Source organism: Triturus cristatus, chromosome 5_2 (assembly GCF_964204655.1).
Source record: "Triturus cristatus chromosome 5_2, aTriCri1.1, whole genome shotgun sequence".
Classification (NCBI taxonomy): Eukaryota; Metazoa; Chordata; class Amphibia; order Caudata; family Salamandridae; genus Triturus; species Triturus cristatus.
In genome coordinates this window covers 233,664,006-233,680,628 of record NC_140588.1, presented here as the reverse complement: position 1 = coordinate 233,680,628, position 16,623 = coordinate 233,664,006, and the positions used below count along the sequence as shown (strand labels likewise).

At 45.2% G+C, this 16,623-nt stretch overlaps 1 protein-coding gene across 2 annotated transcripts in view; it reads right to left on the bottom strand.

Moving 5' to 3' along the window:
• The window catches only part of LOC146822831 (uncharacterized), a 355,568-nt gene that overhangs the window by 179,287 nt on the left and 159,658 nt on the right, over nucleotides 1-16,623 (bottom strand). Inside the window, exon 7 of one of the 2 annotated variants that reach the window (XR_014961843.1) lies at nucleotides 9,566-11,942. The exons of the other annotated variant lie outside the window; for it this stretch is intronic. The gene's annotated coding sequence lies outside the window, so the exon portion shown is untranslated. Of the gene's footprint in view, nucleotides 1-9,565; nucleotides 11,943-16,623 lie in introns of those variants that run through there. 2 annotated transcript variants of the gene reach the window in all.

Here is a 16,623-nt window from a genome sequence, read left to right as displayed (position 1 = left end):
CTAAATATGACCACCCACAGGTGGTTTCTTGATGGACACTTGGGAAAACCACATCACGTAGCAAGGAAAAATTACTGGCTTATGCCGGCACATTGTGCAGATCAGCACTGAACATAAGCATCACTTATGGCAGATGGACGAGTTAAAACATCTGACGTGTGCCCGCACGCTATGCTAATCAGTGCTGGAGAAAGCTTTCACTGTTATCAGCCTCAGAGCTGAAGGAAGCTTCCAACCACCTCACAATGTGGGTGTGGGGAACCAAATGACAGCAGAGTACTCTGTAACATCAGCTAATGCCCAAAGTTACAGATAGCTTGTAAACTGGACCGCACAACCTCCAATGACACCCACGATGACACCCACGATGGTTCTCAGCAAACAGTAAACAGTGAGCCACCAGAGACACATACCAGTCACCAAATAATTCCAACTGTCACTTCAGCATTACCTAAGGGAACATGGTATTGTTTCAATTCCCAACATTCTACCATAAAGTACTGCAGATTCCTAATTTAATTATCAGGTCTCAACATGCCATAACCAATTCAGTTTGGGTCTCACCTGCCGCAGTGCTACCCTTGCGTAGATGCCAGGCTGAGTGAGGCATCAGTCTCACTAAGTCTGTACATATGTGCACACAGCCATGTTCATATGTTCATGTGCAACCTGCACAGAGCATATTACACCAGCTGGACAGCAGGTGACCTTATTTTAAAGGGTGGGCACAGGTGGTTAGAGGTCAAGTCCAGTTTAACACACATCCTACAGTAGGTGAAACTCCATTAAGTGATCCCACAGTGACGCAGAGTTCCAAAAACCCGAGTTTCAGAAGAAAACTACTTTGGGATTTCAAAGATTAGACCCTACTTCCTTACAGGAAAACTTTCTACACTGCTTGGTGAAACTAGAAACCACTTTACCATTCTTCTCTACTCAGTGAAAAAACTCAATCCAGAAATAATCACAGCAGTAGTAATCCTCTTGGATGCCACACTACGAATGTATGTCCCATGACAGTTCTTGCTCCCATTCTGCATATGGGATTCCAAACAGTCTAACACATTTGCTTTTGGCTATGAGTGGCAGGAATACTTCCTTCCTGAGATATTCCTTCAGACCTCCCTCAGGCACCTCAAGACCCACAAACCTGTATAAACATTCTAAGAGCTTATGGAAGAGAACATTCTACCTCCACTCCAACCTAGTTTGAATTAATACATGAATCTTCACCCTATCATGGTCATCCATAAGGGCTTTTTGGAACATTCTTTGATGTAATGATGTGGAAGGCCACCCTATCAGGTTGTATATGCATCATATTAGAGGGCTTTGCTTCCACCAAGTTGTTGCACTTCTATGTAACAATGTTATTCAATATATGCTTCCTGTCAGATACTTCAGTATTTGTGCTAGCAGTGGCAAATGTTTCCCATTCATACATCAAATTCTATGCTTTATCCATTCCAATCTTTAGAATATAGTGTGAATATGCAAGCGTAGACATAAAATGAACCTGGTTCCTTTTTTATGCTAGTTTATTATCTCTGGCATTCAGACTCAAATGTAAAGCACTAGTGGGAAAGCTTTTCATAGTATCAACCTCAATTTCCTACTAGTTGCATTTCAGACAGACAGAATAAGGCTTTGGTGGACCGCCCCCCATTCACCAGTGAAGTGGAGGTCAAAACAATCATCTGCTCAGGTGGATGATCGCTTGTCATATTTAGATATCTCCACCTGCCTGGCAATGGAGCCAAGGTGGCTCCTCTGAAGACATTAAAAGTCTGTTGAGCTTCTGCCATGTTCCATGTACAGAGTCATCAAACTTTTGTTTTTTACAAAACAAACTCCCAAATTCGAAGTTTCCTTTTATAGTCCAAAACAACAAAATACCCCCACACACCATGCGAGTTTTCTCCCAGGCTGTGGCTGTTATTTTACTTTTTTTCTGCTTAGGATCTCCAGATTTTCCAGAAGATAAAAAAGGGCATCATAACACCTGATCATGATAGGCCAGAGCGCCTGATGTACTTCCACCGACAGCTCCGAGTAAGTTGGTTTGCAGGTGTAATGTTTCTGCCGAACAAAGGGCAGGTGGATCCTCAGCTTGGTGAACAGGGTACCCCTTCATGAATTAGTCTCTGAGCCCCTGATTTACAAAGGTTTTGCATTGGGTTTGTGTTACTTTTTAACACACAGCCAATGCAAAACCCTTTTTAGAATTTACAGATCAGTGCAATTGGCAATTTGCGTTCGTTTGTAAGAAAAATAACGCAAAGCGGATTAATGTGCTGCCTTGCATTACTTTGCTTCAGGGAGTTCAATGGGTGGTAAATATCCATACATCCATTCAGGGATTTGATGCAAATCCATATCTGCAAAGATTTTTAGACATGAATTTATACTAAAATCCTGTGCCTACCTGAGGCTAGTGTAACCAGGAGAACCATGTTCAATTACCCTTGTTTTTCTCTTTGCATGCATTGAGGAAATTGCCTTTAAGGATAGTTTTTGTGCAAACAACAATGTAGACACCCTTTCACTATAGCACAAGGTTGCTTGCATTGGGGAATAGCTGGACAAAGCGTGCCAAAGACATGGAGGACCAGAAAGCCACGATTTATTTGTAGATGTGGTGCAGTTTTGGGCGCTCCAGTCCACACAATGCAAATAAACTCAGCAACTTTGCTTGCAGCTCTGCATTGCATGAACTTTTAATAAATCTGGGCCAAAACGTTTACACTGCTGACAAATGACCCCACCGATAGCATAATCAAACCACATTCTCAGGTATACTTGAATCACTTTTCAGCATGCTTTGAACTATACTAACCATATTGCGTTCTCCGTAGTCAGTAAAATTGGATTAACTCATTTTGAGTTTAAAAAATATCTTCTCTTCTTCCAGTGCCATTTTGTTGGCTAGTAATTTGAAGCAGCAAGGCCCTTAGTTTCTTCTGCATGGCCATATCATGCTAAAAGTGAAGTTCATTGCCATGTGATACATTTAAACGTTTTTACATGATCCTAAAGTTGTGGCACTTAACTCTTTTCAAGGACATTATATCTTTCCGCATGTTAGGTTAGGCTGACTGATTTTGTATCAAGATAGGGGGCCCGATTCACAGAACAAACTTAAGACTAAATCCTAAACTTAGTACCATTCTGGTATTCACAGAATGCACTTAGTAATTCTGGTATTCACAGAATGAACTTACTACTTTTGCTATTCACAGAATGAACTTAGTACTTTTGCTATTCACAGAATGGATTTACGACTCCTAAACTTACGTCCGCACTCGGGCCGGAAATTCCGGCCCGGAGGCGGAGCTTCCGGCCCGGAGGCGGGGCTTCCGGGCCGGAGGCGGAGCTTCCGGCCCGGAGGTGGGGATTCCGGCCGATTTAGCTATGGCTGAAATCTCCACCTCCGGGCCGGAAGCTCCGCCTCCGGGCCGGAAGCTCCGCCTCCGGGTCGGAAGCTCCGCCTTTGGGCCGGAAGCCCCGCCTCCGGGCCGGAAGCTCCGCCTCCGGGTCGGAATTTCCGGCCCGAGTGCGGACGTAAGTTTAGGAGTCGTAAATCCATTCTGTGAATAGCAAAAGTACTAAGTTCATTCTGTGAATAGCAAAAGTAGTAAGTTCATTCTGTGAATACCAGAAGTACTTGGTGCATTCTGTGAATACCAGAATGGTACTAAGTTTAGGATTTAGTCTTAAGTTTGTTCTGTGAATCGGGCCCAGGAAATCTAACTGTCAGATCAAATGGTATTGAGGCCACAATCTTGATACGAGATGACATGTAGAATAAAGAATTAGGAAGGAATATATGATAGGAACAACCTGGAAGTGGTATCCAACAATTATTCCTAGAGGCTGAGCAGTCTTTCCCAAATTTGTCAATGAATACAAACATTCAGTAAAAAAAGGACAAGGTTAATCAGGCCCCCATTCTAAGTTAGGCAGAAATAACGATGTGACGGAAACCCAGTTCTTTTCTTGGCGGCAGTGCTGGGGGCAGGACTACAGGCCACAGCATCACACGCGGCAGGAAGTTGCCAGCACTTCCAGCATTGCCTGGACACAACTATATGTGGTGACACAGACACAATGAAGCAACAGGAATCATGTTAACCTTAAGCATAAAGGTTTATTGGTCACAGTCTCGACTGTTGCAGCAGCAACTGACAGTCATAGAACTTTCCTCATAACAAACTTCTGACACCACATTCCTCATTCCAGCTAGGATGATCTGGAATGTGGAATGTAGTAACTATGACATCACCACAATATCTCCCTTCTTTACAAACAACAAAATATAGAAACCTTTACTTCATACAAATTGTATGATTTAGAATTATTAGAAGAGTGGCAATAAAATAGATTTTCATAAGTAAAACATACCATACAGAATTGACTCTTCACTTTATTATGTGAATACAATGTGAATAATTTGCACACATTACAATAACTAATCACAGTATTTAACAGGCTTAGTGATAATATGTTTACTCCTTTGTTTGACAGGATGTGTACCCTCAGTGAGACTATCACGCACACTGGGTTAAAGACTCGAATACCCAGCAACAAACTTATTGTGAGAGGGACCCCCGTCATTCATTTTTTCACAGGAACTGTTGTCCTGCTTCACTTTCACCACCCCACTATTTTTCCACTATTCACGTCCTTCTGTGCGGACAGCATTTCTAGAAACAACCTCCACTGTAACAGATGCTCGAATTTAGATTTGCATTTGGCGATATGAGTGGGATCTTTCACATTCACCCAATGACCAACTTGGATTTTGTCTCTACTTCCTTTGACTCTGTTTCTGGCATCATACTCAGCTTTCATTTTGGCTTTAAACATTTCAACTCTAAGTCATACAATCTTATCTACAGTAATCATCCAATCAGATGTTCATTGACAATTTCTCAACCATGCAGGACATAACCTTGAAGCAGGCACACGTCACCTCATGATTTCAATAGGAGATAATCCAGTAACAGCATTTGGACTGGACCGGTGAGACCAAAGCATATTTTCTACAGCCTCACACAACCCCACTGTGTTTCATACAGCCCACTGAATACACTCCACCAGTGTGTGGTTCATTTTTTCTACAAGTTCATTAGCCAAGGGGTGATACAAGGCTATACGTTTGTGTTTTATAGCATTAGTGTCCAAGAAAACCCTCATCTCTCTGGACACAATGCGCACTCCATTGTCAGAAATGATTTCCTTGGGACAATCCTCTCTCAAAAACAAATTCTTCAACAACTTGATGATACCTAAGGTGTTGGGTTCCTCCATGAATTTAAATTCCCACCACTTGCTATAATAATCTACAACCACAATGGTGAGTCTAAACTTCTGTGGAAGGGTACTGAAAGGACTAATTAAATCAATAGCAAGTTTAGACGATACACTCTCGGGAAGACAGATAGGCTGGAGACCAACAGCTTCAGTTTTCAAACCTTTATCACTGGTGGCAGATATAGCACACGCGCGTACACTTGCAGTAAATTCAGCATCCATCCCTGGACACCAGTAACTGTCTCCAATCTTCCTCTTAGTGAGTATCTGACCCAAATGTGCTTGAAGCCCATACAGAATAATCCTATCTCTTAAACCAGTGGAAGTATGAATTTGTCACCTCGGACCAACATTCCTTTTTCTTCGATAAAAGCTCATCAGCCACCTTGAAATAGGCTTGCAACCTTAGTGGCAAAACGTTTTCTTTAGGCCATCCCTCTATAAAAAATCTCCTGACACTCTCAAGTTCCTCATCTTTCACTGTCTCATTATTCCACTCATCTTCTGTCAAGTCATTGTCTTGACACACATCTATTATCGCAATTAAACACTCCTCATCATCTTCATCCCCATTATTTGAATGCTCAGTCACATTAAGTGGTGAAAGTGATAAATAGTCTGCTTTCGTGTTCTTTCCCCCGTGATGTACTCTACATTGAAATTGTATTGCAATAGTTTTGAACTGAGCCTGGTCAACCTTGGTGTGTGATCCTTGATAACAGTGCCCCCTAGAATATTGACTGAAGGCTTGTAATCACTCCTGAGAGTAAATCTTCTTCCTCACATGAAACATTTGAAGCGTTTCACCACCCAGCAGCTGGGCAACAATTCCTTTTCTATGGCCGAAAATACCTTTTTGTATTCACTCAAAGACCTGGATGCAAAAACCACAGTCATTTCCGTGGATTCTTTCTCCTGATCAATGCTGGCACTCAAACCATCATAGCAAGCATCCACAGTGATGATACATTCTCTGAAAGAATCAAATGGTGCCAAAACACAAGGGGAAACAATGTCATCTTTGAGTGCTTGAAATTCACCTTGGCACGCATCTCTCCAATGAAATGTTTTGCTCTTCTTTATAAGTTCCCTCAAATTAATTGTTTTTGCAGCAAAGTTTTTGATACATTTTGCATAGAATTCACATAAGTCTAAGAAAGATGCCACATGTTTATTATTCTTTAGCATAGGGGCTTTTGTAATCTTATTAACCAATCCAGGCTACATGCCCCAATTATTCAATGTTCTATCTTGCAAAATCACATTATTTATGATTGGCTACAACATCAAATGTTTGTAAATTTCTCAACACTTCATGTATACGTCTGACATGACTACCCTCATCTTCACCAGCCACCAGTATATTGTCCTGAAAAGTTACTACCCCTTTGATCCTTTTTAGTACATTCTCTAACACATGTTGAAAAACAGAAGCAGCTGACGCCAAGCCAAAAGGCATCCTCCTAAACTGAAACATTCCAACAGCTGAAATAAAAGCCATGAGATGTTGAGATGACTCATCAAGTTCAATCTGATGGTAAGCGGACTCTAAGTTGATCTTTGAAAATACCTTAGCACCTGCAAACCTACTGATGATGTCACAATCTGCCCAAATCGCCTTGTTAAGACTCCTAAGTTCTATGCAAACTCTTAACTGACCATTTTCTGCCCTGCTATCACCAAAGTGGACAACCACAAAAATGATTTGATGGGTTCAATGACACAGTCAAAATATCCAGACAGTTCAATTTTCCACCCATCACACATCACTGGATTCCTTTTGGGTGGGAGTAGTTTCCTGTCACCCCATAGCTCATGGAACAACTGATCAGTCATTATTGACTTCCTGGCACCAGAATCAATCAATTATCTCAACACTTTGCCATCAACAACAATATCTTCGTATGGATCAATGCAATTGGACTTACCTCCTTGGACGACTAACACTAAATGTTTTTCCATAACTTGTTTATCCTCAGAACTTCCGCAGAACTCTCTGTCTGGTACAGCATTGACTTTATACTTAAAGAATGACAAACTTTGACAAAATGACCAACTTTACCACATGTCCTACACTTAACATTTTTCCCTGGACACTGCCAACCGTTGGGCCTATGATTTGGATATCCACACCAAACAACAAATATTTGTCTGATTAAAAAATCCACCCTTAGTCTCCTTTTTCTTTGTAAATTTCTTATTCTGCCCATTTTGCTTGCTATTCCCTCTTTCATTCACATCTGGCATCCCACTTTGTCCTTTCCTTGTCAATTCATTACAAGATTTATGAGATAACTCAATGCTTTCCACGAAAACAATATTTTCAATACGGGTGGGATTTTTCATAGCTAATAATTGCTGTTTTTTTATCTTAACAGCACACAACTATCTGGTCACAAATAAGTTGTGATGTAATATTTTCTAAATCACATTCTGCAGCAAGCATATGTAAAACTACCACATAACTGTCAATTGACTCATCCTGCTCTTGCTCTCTAGTAAAAAACTTGTGTCTGTTTATAATTAAACTAGGCTGTACATCAAATTGCTTTTCAAGTTTCTTTTCAGCCAACTGATACTCATCAACATCCTCTCCGTCTTCTACTAATTCAAAGGGTGGACGATGCTCATAAACAGATTGTCTCTCAAATCCAAAATTATGCTCTAACAAGAATCTTTTGCATTCTGGACAATATCTGTTTCCCCCTATAGCTCCCAGGTACGTTGTGAACACTCTGTACCAATTTCTTCATGGAATTGGTGGGTCACGAGGCGCTTGAAGAGAAGGGGGAGGAGCATTAACACTTTGCATGGTAGAATACTCCTGGTAGAAATACTAAACACCTTTAAGTCCAAAACTAAAGTTAAAACAAAAGAACAATAATTGCCGGAACATTCTATAACACATTTGATGCTCTATGATGTGTGTGTATATACCACAAACTTTCAAAACAAGACACACCAAACTTCAATACATATGTGCATATAACAGTTGATGAAAAACATAAGCTCCAGTCTGAAGAAACGTCCTTCACAGTGCACTCTAAAAGTGTGTGTATTTAAACTAGAGTTAAGACAGCAAATGTGCATGTGTGAATGTCACAGTTGCTTACTGCCGAGGTCAACTGGAACACACATTTGTGTGCATGTCACATACGTGAGGATCCATTATTCCAGGATGCAATATCACAAAACACTATCACAAATTAGTGCCCAGAATGTGTGCGCATCACAGTTGTCTGCAGAGACACATTTTCGAAAGAAGAAAAAAAAACACAGTAATGAGGACACTTTTCCCTTTCACGTAGGTTGGCCTGTCCCCAAACCAATATGGCCGACAACATGCCGTACGTGTTTCTAGGACATAGTCACGTTCGAGGATGAGCTTGTAGAATCAGCAGCACAAAGGGCTCCGTCAAACGGTGACAAAACGTTAAGTACACGAGCACTGCTCTGGAATAGATGGGCTTCCAAGTGCTACGAAGGCAAGATAGTAAGTGTGCCAGCACTACGCTGGGATAACTGCACTTCTGATTGCTTAGATGTGCCCTGTGTGACCCACACACAGTTCACTGTGTACACGCTCATGCTCAACTTCGGAAAACACCTTCTTACGGCGGTTTTGCCGACTAAAATAGAATGTTAATGCTGGCACATTCACATACGCTTATCCAATTCTTAGCACTGGCCTGACTGTACGGTCCTCCACAAGGAACATGTCTTCTCCAACGTCCACCATAAACACTCTGATGAAGTAGTGCGAAACAGAGACCCTTTTTGCATGAAGAAATGTGGCTTCTTCACTGGGGCCAACTCATCGCCAAATTTGTGGTGACACAGACACAATGAAGCAACAGGAATCTTGTCAACCTTAAGCATTAAGGTTTATTTGCCACCGTCTCTGCAGTTCCAGCAGCAACTGGCAGTCATAGAACTTTCCTCATAGCAAACTCCTCACACCACATTCCACATTCCAGGAAGGATGATCTGGAATGTTGAAATGTAGTAACAAGGACATCACCACACTATATTAGACAACAGGGGCTCCTGCTGCACGGGACACCCAGTTCTTTTCTCGGTGGCAGCGGTGGGGGCAGTACTACAGGCCCTAGTGTCACAAGCAGCAAGAAGCCGCCAGCATTTCCAGCAGTGCATAGAAGTGCTAATATATGACAGCAGGGGCTCCCGCTGTGCGGGCGCCCAGTTCTTTTCTCGGCGGCAGCGGGGGGCTGGAGCACATGCCCCAGCGTCATACATGGCAGGAAGCCGCCAGCACTTCCAGCAGTGCCCGAGGGTTCCTATATTAGACAGCAGGGGCTCCTGCTGCACAGGACGCCCAGTTCTTTTCTCTGCAGCAGCGGTGGGGGCAGGAGTACAGGCCCCAGCATCACACATAGCAGGAAGCCGCCAGCACTTCCAGCAGCATTCAGAGGTGCCTATATTAGGCAGCCGGGGCTCCTGCTGCACGGGGCGCCCAGTTCATTTCTCTGTAGCAGCGGTGGGGGCAGGAGTACAGGCGCCAGCGTCACACGTAGCAGGAAGCTGCCAGCACTTCCAGCAGTGCCTGAAGGTGCCTATATTAGACAGCAGGGGCTCTCGCTGTGCAGGACGCATGTGGGTCACACCAAGAGCAGGCCTGTCTTGTTAAATAGTAGCGGCAGTTGCAGTCGATAACCTTTCAAGTATTTCCCGGCGGTAATCGCCTCTTATACCATTCGATGATTTACCAATAAAAGAGGCAGGCGCTGAAGACTGGAAGGCAAGAAACAAAGGTTTATTCTCTCCGGAGGAGAACACATCAGATCAGACCCACAGGGAATCTTCTCGAGATGTTCTAACTGCATCTCTGAGGCCTGGCCTCTTCTACACAGGTTTATTGTTTTATTACCGGTTTACAACACATGGCACATTCTTGGGATCGCTTTGATGCATAAAAGAACATCCTCAGAATCCCCAGCTCAGATCCGTTCCCACACATAGCTACAGTAGAAGTCTCCACCCCACCCACAGTAGGAGATGGCTATCACACTGCGGGACGTTCCGCCAATTCCCGGGGGGGGTGTGCGCGGCTGGTCGGGTCTCTGGGGGTGGGGGCCTTGATTCACTGTAATCCCTTTGATGTGGGGTGTTTCCCTTATAGTAGGGGGCAATAAACTGCATCCGCAGGGCTAGGTGATGGCCTGGGATCGGTTCGGGCAATCGGGTGCGGAGGAAGGGGGTTATCAAAGAGGATGTATGACCATGTATGGGATGAAAGGAGGTGTTGGTCAGGCACGGGGTGCGATTCCATGGCAGGGTCGCGCAGAAGGAGAGGTTTTATGGCCCATGTATGAGAGAGCGGGGGTGGCCAGCGCGTGGGGGATGTTCGCGGCGCCTGGGGGGCGCGCTGGTGATCGGCGATGAGCGGGGAGAGAGAGTGGGGTGCCTAAAATGGCTGCCGTGCGTTTTCGGTGCGTGGCGCTGGGGAGAGGCAAGATGGCACAGATAATGTTCAGTTGCAAACTAAATTTCCACAGTCCTCCCTTTTAACATATCTCGCCAGCTTGTCTGGCCGACATTCACCTTCGTTAACCTTTTAGCCATAATATCGTAAATGTTTTCATGCGTTCCTGTTTTTAAAAGTACAGAGTCTTAGGACAGGCGGGAGCAATCTGACACAATTGTACATAGTTACATGTGGTTAACGTGACAGTCGAGGAGGTAGCGTATACAGAATTTCATTAGCTGCATCATATATCAGACACGGAGATAGGTGGAGGGAAACTTGCTTGAACACAAACTCGATACTTGAAAAAGGTTCGGTAAAACAAGGGATAACTACACTCATTTACTTAAGGCCTAGACTTCGCGTCGATCAAGCTAAACAGCATAGTCATGTGTACGGTTGATGCTATACAATTATCATTTATAATAAGCTAATGTTTCCTCATTTATTTAGTGTGTAGCTGGAAGCGACCGATAAAAAGATCTTGGAAACTTGATTGGGAGGTAGTCAAATCAAAAAGTGGTTGGGAGAGGAATACAACTCAACATGAGTTACAGTCAGGGGGGGAGGGTTTCTTCTTTCCAGTGTCTTATTGCAGTGAGCCATCACTGGTAAGCTCTCTCTTCTTCTTACGTTGGCACTGTTGAGCCCCGGCGGTGGAGCTAAGGTCCAGCTCAAATCCAGATTTTTCGCGTTGCAGGGTGTGATCATCCTTTGCTCTTGGATCACAGTCCTGTTCTGTCCTGTCCCTTGACTGGTCTTATCGTAGGTACCTTGAGACGGGGTACCCGCTTCTCATTGTTCTTTTGTAAGGTCAATGTCAAAAATAGGGGTGCTTTTGGGAGGCCGAGGGAAGAGGGGGTGGAGTGGGATCGGATCAAAGGGCGGACCAAGGAGAGCAGAATCTTTCAGCATTGGGCCCATCAATCGGGCCCGACGGGTTGGGACTTCAGGCACGAGCTGATCAGCGAGCAGGGGGCTTCGGGATAGCCTTTCGTTCTATTGCTTTCCATGCTGTGAATGGTGCCTCGTCCCGCATCCTTTGCTTCGTGGCTCCCCCTTGGTCGATGCCATAGATGTTCCATGGTCCGTAGCCAGGCTGTGCGTCACGTCCGACCCCTCTCTTCCGATGGCCGCAGGTTATCTTTGAATGAGTACAAGAAACAAAATCTTAGAGAGTTGGCAGGGAAGACATTTACACACTTCATCCTCTCTCCCAACCACCGAGTAGTTGGGGAAATGCTTTTATCGGTCGCTGTATGATTGACTCTTATGTCGGTGTGTGTTACTAATTTATTAATCATTGCTGTGGTGCAGGCTTCTGTGGGTGTTCCTGTAAATTTCCATCGTCTGGCCTGCTAGGTGTCGATTCCTGTGCCCTATAATCGTGGCAGGAAGCCTGACATCTGTCAACTTTCTGGTCTATCAAAAATTCGAACCGGCTTCTCCGGTAGAGACTCGTTCTTCTTAACACAAGTTCTGTTAATACACATTTTCCTCCGAGGACTGCTAAGTTTATGAAAAAGTGCGAGGTGCTACTGTCATGGATTCACAGATATCTATTTCGGGGAGGGACAGAAGCTAAACATTTTTCTTGCTGGAGACAATAGGTAACCCTCATCAGTTTAGGCGGTGTACCTTTAGAAAATAAAGTCATCAGCTGTTTTGTTCGGAATACTCTGGGGCGGCTAGTACAGAGCTGGGGTGATTCTGGGGGGACGGGGTGCTTAGACATTCTAGTTCGGAGCAATTGGGCGGGGGTAATTCTGGGCGGTGGAGATGATGTCGTTAGAGCTCTAAAAACGAAAACCACTGACATATAGTCCCCGTGATGAGGGCCAGATTGGGAGACATCAGTCGTCTTACCTGTCCTTTCTTTCTCAGCCAATTAAGTTCAACATTTTGCAGAAAGGAGAGGTAGTAACGTGGTAAAGTACGGTCGTTTTTGTTTCTGTCAATTTGTTCGAACACCGCCGTGTTTTAGGCCAATTATACACATTTTGAGGAGGTACAGGGTCGTTAATTCATTCAAAAAGAGGGCAAGAGAGCCTTCAGCGGGGGGGGGGAAGAGAGAGAGAGAGAGAGAGAGAGAGAGAGAGAGAGTGCATCAAGTAGGCTATTTGGTATACGTACGACATAAAACGAGAGAGAGACGTGTGATAATAGGCTACTTGGTGTACACACAACATGGAGTAGCATGGGTCAGTTTTTCATAAGAAAACACAAGCGGGGAAAAACATGAATTCAGCGTTCACGTACACACAAATACCTGATAGGGCGTAACAGTACATGCAACAAGCGCAGAAACTTAAGACGGAGACACAGGGCTACGTTGAGTAAGGGGGCCTCTCCTTTCCTGTCCTCTTTCCTATGCATGCTGCGTATTTTTAGTATTTTCCGTAATTCATTTTTGGGGGGGGGGGGTGTCGGACCTTTTACTCCCCTCCCTTTGATCGATAGACAAGCACTTCAGTCATACGATGACGTTCTCTTCCAGCGACCCAAGCATATGTAATGCATACACATTCATACCGTACAATCAGGGCACATACGCACAGTCATACCATACAGTTTTTCACGTTCCCAGTGGTTGTCTGCGCTTCACGCACCATCTCACAACGTTTGTCTATGTTTTTCCCTACATTGAGCACGGTGCGGTCCATGTTCACTCCATTCTCCAGTCGGAATTCCGATGTGGCCTATAGGGAAGAGAAGAAGGGGGGGGGGGTGCGCAGCATTCAAAGTACATTAGCGCGCGTAGACACGAAAAAGTTCTACTTACCACGTACCAGGCTAGCCGCAGGAGTGGGTAATACCACAGACCTATTATTCTTTTCTTTCGATTATGCAAAGATGCTCTATTTCATTCATCTCCTAAATTCGGGTTCCCTGGTCGTACATTTATTTCTCAATCGGTCGTATATTATGGTGCAAGATACCGTACCTTGCATTCGGCATATACCTTAAGCTATAGTCGACCATTTTCTGACAACTCTTGGAAAAAGACAGGTGTGACGGGTACAAATTCCGTTAATCAAAAAATTCAGGCAAATAGGGTCTGCATTATCTGCTTTCTATTGCTTGGGAGTAACAATCATTTATTCAAAACCTTTACCAACCTAGATGATTTGTCATGACGCTGATTCCGTAATTCCTTTAAGAAGCCCTTTATTTAAAACAATGTCAGTATACAAATACGGGCCTACAACCGCTACAGGCCGGCCACGGTGTGAAAGGCGTCGAGTATCATGAGCAACACTACTTTAGCATAAATTCAGTACCCTCCCCGTCCCTCCGACCATCATGTGTGGAAACATTGCATACATAAATGTCAAGTAACCGGGACGCCATAAGGAGTTGCAGGCCCCTCCTACATTGGTGCTATTTTGGGGCGAGGTCGGGTGGGTCCAGTGCACAGTCTAAGTCTTCCCACTAACTAGCTGCCGGACCAGAATCCCTTTCGGTAGTTCGAGAACTTTCGTTAGCGTCAGCTTGCGTCAGCATGGCGTCACCGCTGTCTTGTAGCAATGCCGTGGTCCGTCCTTGGGGCGGGACAGCGGGCGGGTTCTTCCGCCGACGCCTTGAATCAGTCTTTCTTTTATGGCACCAAACGGAGGCAAGATGGCTGCCGCCCGGGGCAAAGACAAGTTAATGTGGAATAAGCAAGCAAATAGCGGCGGTTGCCCCCACCGGAAGTCCACGGGAGTCGAATGTCAATGACTCCCGCAGAATCTGCAAAGTTGAGAGGGTGTTTTTCAAGGGTGGGGCCCACGCCCGAGCAGACAAGCTTCCGAGTCCAGGGCCGTCTTTCGGTGGGCCAGGCCTGAATCTGAAGAACCGACCGCCAGAGTCCAGAGGCAGCAGCAGCAGCAGCTCTTCGTTACAGCCACCGGGGTGGGTCCCCCGATCACTCGGCTGCGGGGACCCACTTCTCGAGTCAAACGCTAATGGCAATCTTAGTGGACCCACGCCTGAGTGGTTGCCCGGCAGGCAAGACGTGAATGGCTGTCCTGCTGCAGCTGGCCGGTGAGTGCAGTGGCGCCTACTCATCTGGACGGCGAGTGAAACGGCTGGGTGCAACTCAGCTGGCCGGCGAATGAAGCGGCAGGGTGCAACTCAGCTGGCCGGCGAATGAAACGGCAGGGGTGCCTTCTCTGCTGGCGAGCCTCCACCTGGGGAGGCGGGGGAGGCCCGTCCGCGTCGCTTCCCCCCTGCCAGGGCACCCTTCGCTGCCAGTCGAAGCAGAGAATGGGAAGACTAATACAACATGGTGGACTCCACCTTGGCGCTGCCAGGGCCTCGGCGCTGCGTGTAGCCTCCGGCCTGTTCGCACAATCGTCCGCCACTGATGCCGCCTCACAGGCCGATGGATTTTGCAGGTCTTTTATAGCCCAAAGCCAACTAAAAGGACTGCCCAAAACAGGCCAATGTTGCTATTTCGAAGAAGGAGGGGCGAGGACTGTCATGTAAATAGTTGTTTAAAAACATGTTTTAATGTGTTTACCCTGTTGGCGTGTTGTTATACCTATAAGTTATTAAAATGTTATAATTATACTACTTTGTTGGAGTGTTGCATATATTTGCAATCTGGCAACGAGCACGAGGATGTTACTGCGCAACCGGAAAATAACATAGCCCAATTGTGCGCGATCTAGCCCAGTTCGGTGACGTCGATAGTGGGTACCAGCATGCTTCCGTTGGTGCAGGATTTTGTCGCGTTTACTAGGTGGGGTGGGCAGTAAGGCAGACATGTTTTAGGCAGTGAGAGCGGCGGAGCCGAGCTACCCGTGGCTACCTCGACCGTGGGCTTGGCTCCTCCTCCTAGTTTCATATTCCTTGTAAAGGGCTATTTCCTAGCGTTTCTTGTGTTTGTAGGGTCAAAAAGGATCCCATCAGCGGTCTACTGGTCTCACTAGATTATTTTTGTTTCTTTATAGCGATTTTTATGCCCTAGCTTGATGTAAGCTACAGCGACTAATCCATATTTAGTAAATATGTCCTTATTAGGGGTGTCTTCCAGTGGAGCTGGATGGTTCACCTCTAATAAGCGGTCCGGGCAGAACCAACTACCAATCAATGGGGAGCAGATAGGCATGACGGGTTACAACGGGGACAAAAGTCAGCACTACCTATCTTTTCACTGCTTGCAAAGACTAGATAGAATATCTCTATTCCACGTTATTTGTAAGCAGAGAATACCTCCAAAGAACCAATATCGAACAACTAGTGTTCGGACAATCAATCAATCAATGGTGAGAAAGAGATAGGCACGACGGGTTACAATGGGGACAAAAGTCTGCGTTACCTACCCTTCACTATTTGCAAAGACTAGACAGAATATTTCTATTCTACGTTATTTGCAAACAGAGAATATCTCAAAGAGCACTATCCTTCAAAACAATCAATATTCGGACAATCAATCAGTGGGGAGATAAAAATAGGCACGACGGGTTACAATGGGGACAAAGGTCTGCGTTACCTACCCTTCACTATCTGCAAAGGAAGAGAGAGTATTTCTACTCCTCCCCGTTTGTAGACAGCGAATATCTCAAAGAGAACAATCAATAAGCAAATACTAGTATTTCAATCAATCAATCAATCGTTTCGCAATTTGTCGTGTTTCACGACCTTACCCGGACCGCGTGGACAGTTTCTCGTCTTCCGCCTCCAGCGCCCGATCGTCCTCTACTCTCCGTTATTGCCACGGCACTCCTGATGGTTCCCAGTCAGGACCGTAGATCACTCGAGAGAGGTCTGTTCGGAACCAGTGAAGTTCGGATGATCGGCTGCCAGACGAGGGTCTATCAGGCAGGAGCTCTCCCGAT